Source organism: Chlamydotis macqueenii, chromosome 27 (assembly GCF_036417535.1).
Source record: "Chlamydotis macqueenii isolate bChlMac1 chromosome 27, bChlMac1.mat, whole genome shotgun sequence".
NCBI classification, from domain to species: domain Eukaryota; kingdom Metazoa; phylum Chordata; class Aves; order Otidiformes; family Otididae; genus Chlamydotis; species Chlamydotis macqueenii.
In genome coordinates, this window is record NC_141582.1 from 1,254,747 (window position 1) to 1,262,045 (window position 7,299).

Consider the following 7,299-nt stretch of genomic DNA (forward strand, 5'->3'; position numbering starts at 1 on the left):
CTTAAGCAAAAGACCATTGAATTCCTGGTCGAGTACAGCACAACACATAGAACTGTGGGAACTGAACACCTCTAAAGAAACACACAAATGCAGTCAGGCTCCCAATGTTTGGGAGTAAACAGCAGAAACACACAACTGCCCAGGATTATAGGGCTACTTTGGACAAAGGCAGATTTATCTCTACATCCCTGATAAAGATTGCACATGCAAATAAAATCAACCGGGAAACAACAATAATGTTTGAAAGAGCACTCAACACATACTGGGCATTCTTAAGAACTGCAACTCACCTAAGTTTGGGAATATCTGGAACCATGTATTTTGCTTAGTCCTGTGAGATATGTTCACCTGATTCCTGTTAATGTGAAGCAATACTAGGGTTGCATGGTGAAATGTGACCCTCGTTGTATGTGGAATCTTTAATTATCCTGTTTGTTCTTATACAGCCACAGGCTTAGGGCAAACAGGAAGATATGTACATAGTTCCAAAGCCGTGTTTTTGTAACTGTATAGGTAATGTAAAAGTTCTGTTTAAAGTTATAAACGTATTCGGGAGGTTTATTTAAGTTATTAAAAATGTGTTCGGCAGGATTCACTCCTGCCTTAGTAGTTTGACATAATTAAGGATTTTACCTGCTTAACAGCGCTGTTTGCACAAGAAGGACACTTGACAATGGAGCGAACAGAAGGCGGGAAAGGCGGGCTGGGGCTGATGACCACGGGCACGTGAACAACCCCAAAGATGGGACCCGCGGCTTCTGTACTTTTAGCCAATTAACACCTGTACAGCGGCCAGTGATACGGTTTGGCCAATCAGTACCTGCCGCGAACGGTGTGAGTAACCAAGGGAGCGTAGATTGTGAGCTCCCAAAAAGGAGACAGGCACGATGGGGGACCGGGAGAGGTTATCAATACTGCAACTGGGAACAAAGGGGTGCGCGTCTTGGTGGAGCGAAGACTCCGGGCGCACCCAGCGCCGTTTGCTTGTTTCTAATCAATAAATTGGAAACTATAATTGGAATCCTGTTTTGGGACTAAAATAATTTATCACAGTCCAGTTTGAGAGCAATCAAAAAATCTAAAACCAAACACACTGCAAGTCTGAAAACATTCACAATCAAGACAGACTCTTCTGGGATCACTACAGCACGAAGGCCCTTCTCTTAACACCCAGGCCCACATTTCCCAGAGCTCAAGAACAAATTCACTCCATCATACAAATTTGTGGCCATATTTAGTCAGTACCAAATTCAGAATGAAAGCTGGCATTCCTCTTTTTTTTCTCAATTTTCCTTAAAAATATCCTTTTCAACTCTAAACAGAGTTGCCCTGCAACCATTTAACAGGAAAATAAAGTCCAATTCATCCATCGCCTTCTGTACAATTACTGCAGAATTTGGCTCTTATAGTACAATGAACATTGTTTCAAGAACTCCTGTTGCTTAAAAAAAAATAGGACCTGGAATTAGCTCTGCAATATAAATAAATGAAGCTTTAGCACATACCTTATAATTAAAACAAAACCTCTCTTAGAAAAGATTTAATATCATGGTGCCAGAAGGATGGATCTTAATTTCACATTTCAGGTTTTTGTTTTGAACTAACTGAGCTATAGACTATAATGAAGTATAATAAATAATTAACATTAAATCACAGCCAGGGTAATTTGTAAGACATCTTGGGAATCAGAATCTTTGCTTGGGTGTTCAGTTGCTTATTAATTCAGACAACACAAGGATACACACTAGTATGAATGGTTAGTGCAAATTAGCAAGAGTGCATTTCGCAGCTGTGATTCTAAGTTTGTAAGCACATACTTACGCCTCTTTGATTTCACTGGAGTTTAAGCATTTGTTCCGGTGCTCTGGGGAGATAGTAACCATATTATATTAAATTTATAACAACCACCAACAGCACAAAGCTGTAATGAGCATTTATCTATTCCAATCATGCTTTAATTACTAATTCTTACTCTACAAACCCCTTCAGCTCAGACTAAAGAACATCTCCAGGAAATGGGAGGGACATATAGGGATAAGGATCCACAGAAAAGCATTTCTGGTTGTTTGTTAAAGGCCAGTGAATACATACAGAGCAGTCAGTTCACGGCAGCATAAATCAGGAGCTGCAGAAGTTAGAACTTAAAAATCAGAATGTAAAATGTGATGGCAGCCAATAAATACATATATATTAATGTCAAATCACTGATCAAACAACTAAAGCCCCAAAGAACAACTTTATCAGCAACTCGTTTTGTATCTGCTTTAGTTTCCCTGTAATTTGACCTGTTAGACAAGACTATAATGAATTACAACGATTCTGTTTAGAAATAAAGGGAGTAGTTATCACCAAAATTACCACTGGAATTTAGTAACAGCTGAGCCATCTGAGGTCACATGCAGGTTAACATCAGGGCAACGTAATTCCCTATAGCGTTCTCCTCTGTACTTCATTCTGTCTAGCTTGAAGTGTTTCAGCAAGAGGTTTCTACTGCTTTTTGGGAGAGCATTTCACAGCCTAACAGCCTTTGCTCCTAGAAAATGTTTGCTAATATTCACTTTGTGTCTGTACGTATGTAGCCACTTAATTAACAACCATTATCAAAACAGTGCCGAGTCACATCTTAATAGTGCCAGATGGAAGTTCACGCTTAACAAAAGGTCAGGCAGATCCTGATTTCTGCAGTGAGTGTCAGGAAAACTGCACATGGTCCCAGTCCCAATCCATCTGACCACCTGACATCAACACCAACCTCACTGGAGCAGGTAGGCCCTTAATGCTGTGTGCCAACTGTCATGCCAGGATGTCTTCTGCAGGCATGCAGAACTTTCATTTGCTTTTTCTGACAGTCAGGCTTCACTTGGCCTGAGTTCATTTTAACCAGGTTCCACCTGTAAAGCCCCAACTGCCAGCAGACAGAGATTTTCAGCTAAAAGTAAGGTTTAAACAAAGGTTTAAGCATTTCCAGTTCCTGCCTCGCTATCCCAAAGATGAACACTACAAAGATATATATTACACCCTACTTCACCAGAGCAGTTCCACCAAAGTCGCTGGTTTTTATTTTTGGAAAGGAAAAAAAAATTAAAGTTTCTAGCAGTTCTGAGTATTTGTACTGTTGAGGAAATACGCAAAAATGGCACAAAATGTCATCCTCCCTGATCAGTCACTGGGAATTTTCATTTAAGCATTAACAATGATAAAAAGCAGAAGAGGATGGTAGATAACTTTCTGTTTGCTTTACAACTGCCAGTAATTTTCTAGAGAGCCATTTCCCAGACAAAACAATGTAACAGTACTATCTAATAATTCTGTAACTGAGTGCCCCAATCTACTCATCATCTAACATTATGCAATGAAATCTCAGATATTTTGGTAAACAAGCAGCTTGTGTCATCTCAAAAAGTGTAAAGTAGATTGTATTAAAGCTCTGATATTACAAGGGGAAGCCTCAGCATTTTTTTTTTTCTTTCACAAATTACTAAGGCTTTTTTTCTTAACTTCAGCCTGGTGCAAGCAAACAGAAAAGCTAATTAGGTTCAGAAAGAATTTCATATGTTCATTAAAGTAGTAGTTTGCAAGACAGGTTTAAAACCAGCTCCAAAGTTGATTTGTTTAGAGCAGGTATAAATTACAATGTTTCAAACCACAATTTGCAAAATATTAGTTTAATGGATTATTTAAGCACAATTTGTACAGGATTCACACACTTGAATTTTGGCAGAAGTTTTATTTAAAAGTTCCAGTTCAAAAATACATGCAAGGATACAGGGAAAAGGCTTCTGGAAAAGAAGAAAAAAGGTCTTGGAGGTAGACAGGAAGCACCTGTTTGGAGGGAGGAAAACAAGTATTTTTCAGATAGGAGGGCCTGTTTGGGAGAGTAGGAGGTTTCCCAGTATTTAAGGGTTAAAGATTTAAGAAAAGAGAGATAACTCGAGATGCACAGAAAAATTATGTTCTTCTTATTTTTAAGTCTCTTACTACATTTTTTACAAACTGTAGCTAGTTCTATGGGAGGATGAATCCAACCAAAAAATACAAAAACTGTTACGGGAAGCTAACAATCCTCTTGAAACTTAAACTGCAGCCATAGGAGAAGATAGGAGATCCACAACACCTAGATTTAGCCCTTCCTGTAACTTGGTAGCTGCAATTAACGAAGCATATAGCTCAGGATAACCTGGCACTTTGAATCCTCCACCTCAGGATAATTTGCAGATAACTTGGAACCCTGAAACCTACAAACAATACAAAAAAAAACAAACAAAAAAAGAAACAAAATGAGAACAGTCATCCCAAACTAAGCACTATGTACACAATGCAAGGCACTCAGAATGTGTTTTTATTCTAACTAGAATGATTAAACAGTGCACTACATTGTTAAAAAAATCTGCAGCTCATCCACTACCAGACACTTGAAGCAAATTAGATAACCACCTACTGGGAATAGTCTAAGTAGAGCTGCTCCCTGCCTAAGGGTAAGGGATGCCTTAGTCCTTTCCAGCCCCAGTTTTCACGATTCTACAGAGAAACCAGATTATTCAGCTTGAAAACACAGGTTCTTTGTACCAGTGACAAAATCAAGATACACCAAAACCAATAAATCCATACTCAGAGAATACTATTGAAAAAAATACAGATTTCCTTCTCCTGTTAGTCTTTGGAAAGTGGATAATCAACATTCCTCAGTTTCTTTAAATATATTGAGATCAACAAAAGGAACATAACAGCAATACCAACAATTGCAACCAAAAGTTATCTTGCAGGGAAAAAAACAACACTTCATGCATAGACTTAACTGATAACATGCTACATCTCTAAGAAGCGCAGAATAACTCACAGGTGAAGAGAGCCTTAGTCACCAGCTTTATGAGGCACGCTGCAGGAAGGGGAGGAGCTAAGACACAGGACTGCCAAGGGCCTTGACTAGTTTTCTTTTGGGGTTGGCTTGTTTTTTGGTTTTTTTTTTTTTTTAAACTTCCACATTCTCATGGCCTCCACACAGAAATATTTCTTTCTGGGGATGGGTTGCAGTGTTATTGAGGGAAAAGAAATGTTCATTTTTCCTTCCTAATAAACCTCCATCGGTGATCTAAATAAGTGAAAAAGAAGCCTCAGAGACTTTCATGAAACAATTTTGTTTAACAAAAGCAGGAGGTTGAAAGCAAGTATGTTTAAAACACTGCCATCTATATGATTTCCCTGTTATTTTTAATAGTGGGGTTTAGCATCTTCTATGTTAGATTCTTACTAAGGCAAAGTGCTTTTATGCATTAATTAAATTAACAAGCTATATCCTTCACTATGAACTGGAAGAATTACACCTGTGCAGGTTTATTTCAAAAGGGGTACATAAGTACAAGTCTTCGCTCAAGCTCTGTGGTTATCTTGCATGTATCACTGAAACCCCAACATAAAACCCCAATTGATCTAAAAAAGAGCAGGCTCAGCTCTTTGGAATCATGTACTTTGAAGTAGCCTGTAATTTTACTAGCATTCTGCTAGTTAATTGCTAGCTCTGTGTGGTGCTAGCTGGGTGTACGAACTTATCACATCAATGACCCAGCTTTGCCAGGAGAAATGTTCCTTAAAAATCATGGATTGTGGGAAGCGATGATTAAATATATAATTTGGAATAAAATGCCACTGTAGTCTTTGAACTCAAGCATTGTTACTTGATCCTAGGCTCTAGTCAAGTCTCATACTTTCAATCAGCTTGGTGTTGCTAACCTCTCATGGTATTTAAAGAGTGTGAACAGATTGATGTCCTAAGCCCTGGAATCACAGAAAGAAGTAAGAAATTCAGCTGATATTTTTCAAGGAGTTTTTAGCTTTTGATTCCAGAGGGAAATGTGAAAGTGTGATTCTAAAACAAAATTTTTAAAAAAGGAAAGGAAATGCAAAGAGCCTAAAGATGATAGCTCTTTAAAACTCTCTTGATCCTTAAGCCATGACTCTGAGTAGTAACACTATCACTCAAGTCATGCATACAAAAAATGATGTGTGCAGGTAACTAGCATGATTGGCTTTACCCAATCGTTCACTTACTCCTTGATGTATTAGTTCCTTTACCTTTTGGTTTCATTTTTCATTAGCAAGAGCACAATACTTTAGGGTATTTTTAAAGTGTTTCAAACTTTATTTAATTTAGAAAACATTATTCACGTATTTGCAGCTGAAACTTTTCTGAAACATTCTTTGCTTGGTCGTACAGTTCTTCTGGGAACAGGTTTTTAAGGATCTGAAGGTAATGCCAGGAATGAACTGAGAAGGGAAGGAAGGGAGGCTGAAATAGCAGAATGAATTGTTCCATTCACATGGCTTTTCTGCTAGGGAATAAGTTAGCATTGTAAACAGGAGAGAGGTGTGGTTTGCAGATTGGACAGGAAATCCTTAGTTCTAATCCTTGCTGTGCTCTTGATTCCCTTGGAGACTTCAAGCAAATGCTTTCTGTTCCTATTTTTTTAATTGGAAATAAACTGGGTATGATAGCACTTAACTAGCTCACAGGAGCAGTCTTTCAGTTAAAAGATTTATAACATGCTTTAAAAACAGCTCATGGCACACAGGCTTGAAATTCACTTGGCTACTTGTCTGAGGCTATTTCCTTACCCTGCGCTGAGGACCAGGGACCTTTGGGGGCCCAAGTCACCAGTGCGCACGTATAAGCTTTGTTTTTCTCACTGGTAACAATGCAAAGCAGATGCTTTACCAGGGATATAAGGAAATGTAGCCTCACAACCAACAGCCATTGTCTGGTGTGATTTGTGGTCAGGCAGTCTGCTCTGCCATCCTTAGTACATACTGTGGCTGCATTTAGCCTTGTTGTAAACAGATTTCTTAACTTTTTTCCTTTGGGATGTAGGAAGCACACCTGCAAGTGAAGATGTGCCAGAAGGGGTTATGGCTGAGGAGAGTATGTTCTTTAGAAAGACTCTTCTGTGTGTCAGGCCCTCATTAGAAGCCACACGCTCTGGCTGTTGAGCAGTGTGGCAGTCTCTTGCACCCTGAGACCACACATAACCGATGCAGCTGTCTGGCACGCTGTTCAGTTGTACCTGACATGAAGGGTCCTGGAACCAGGAGATGATGGCCCTGGGCTGGGCATACTGAAGAAGCATAGAGGCTGGAGATTTGACAGCCCTGCTTGGAGTCAGGGCAGAGATTGATTTTTTTTTTTTTAGTGTGGATTCTCTATATGAGAAAATTACTATGTAAGTGATCAATCAGACTTACAGTCTTATCATCCTACTTTAGTCAGGGAGAACATGCAGTAACATCACCTGCTAACAGCAGCACAGA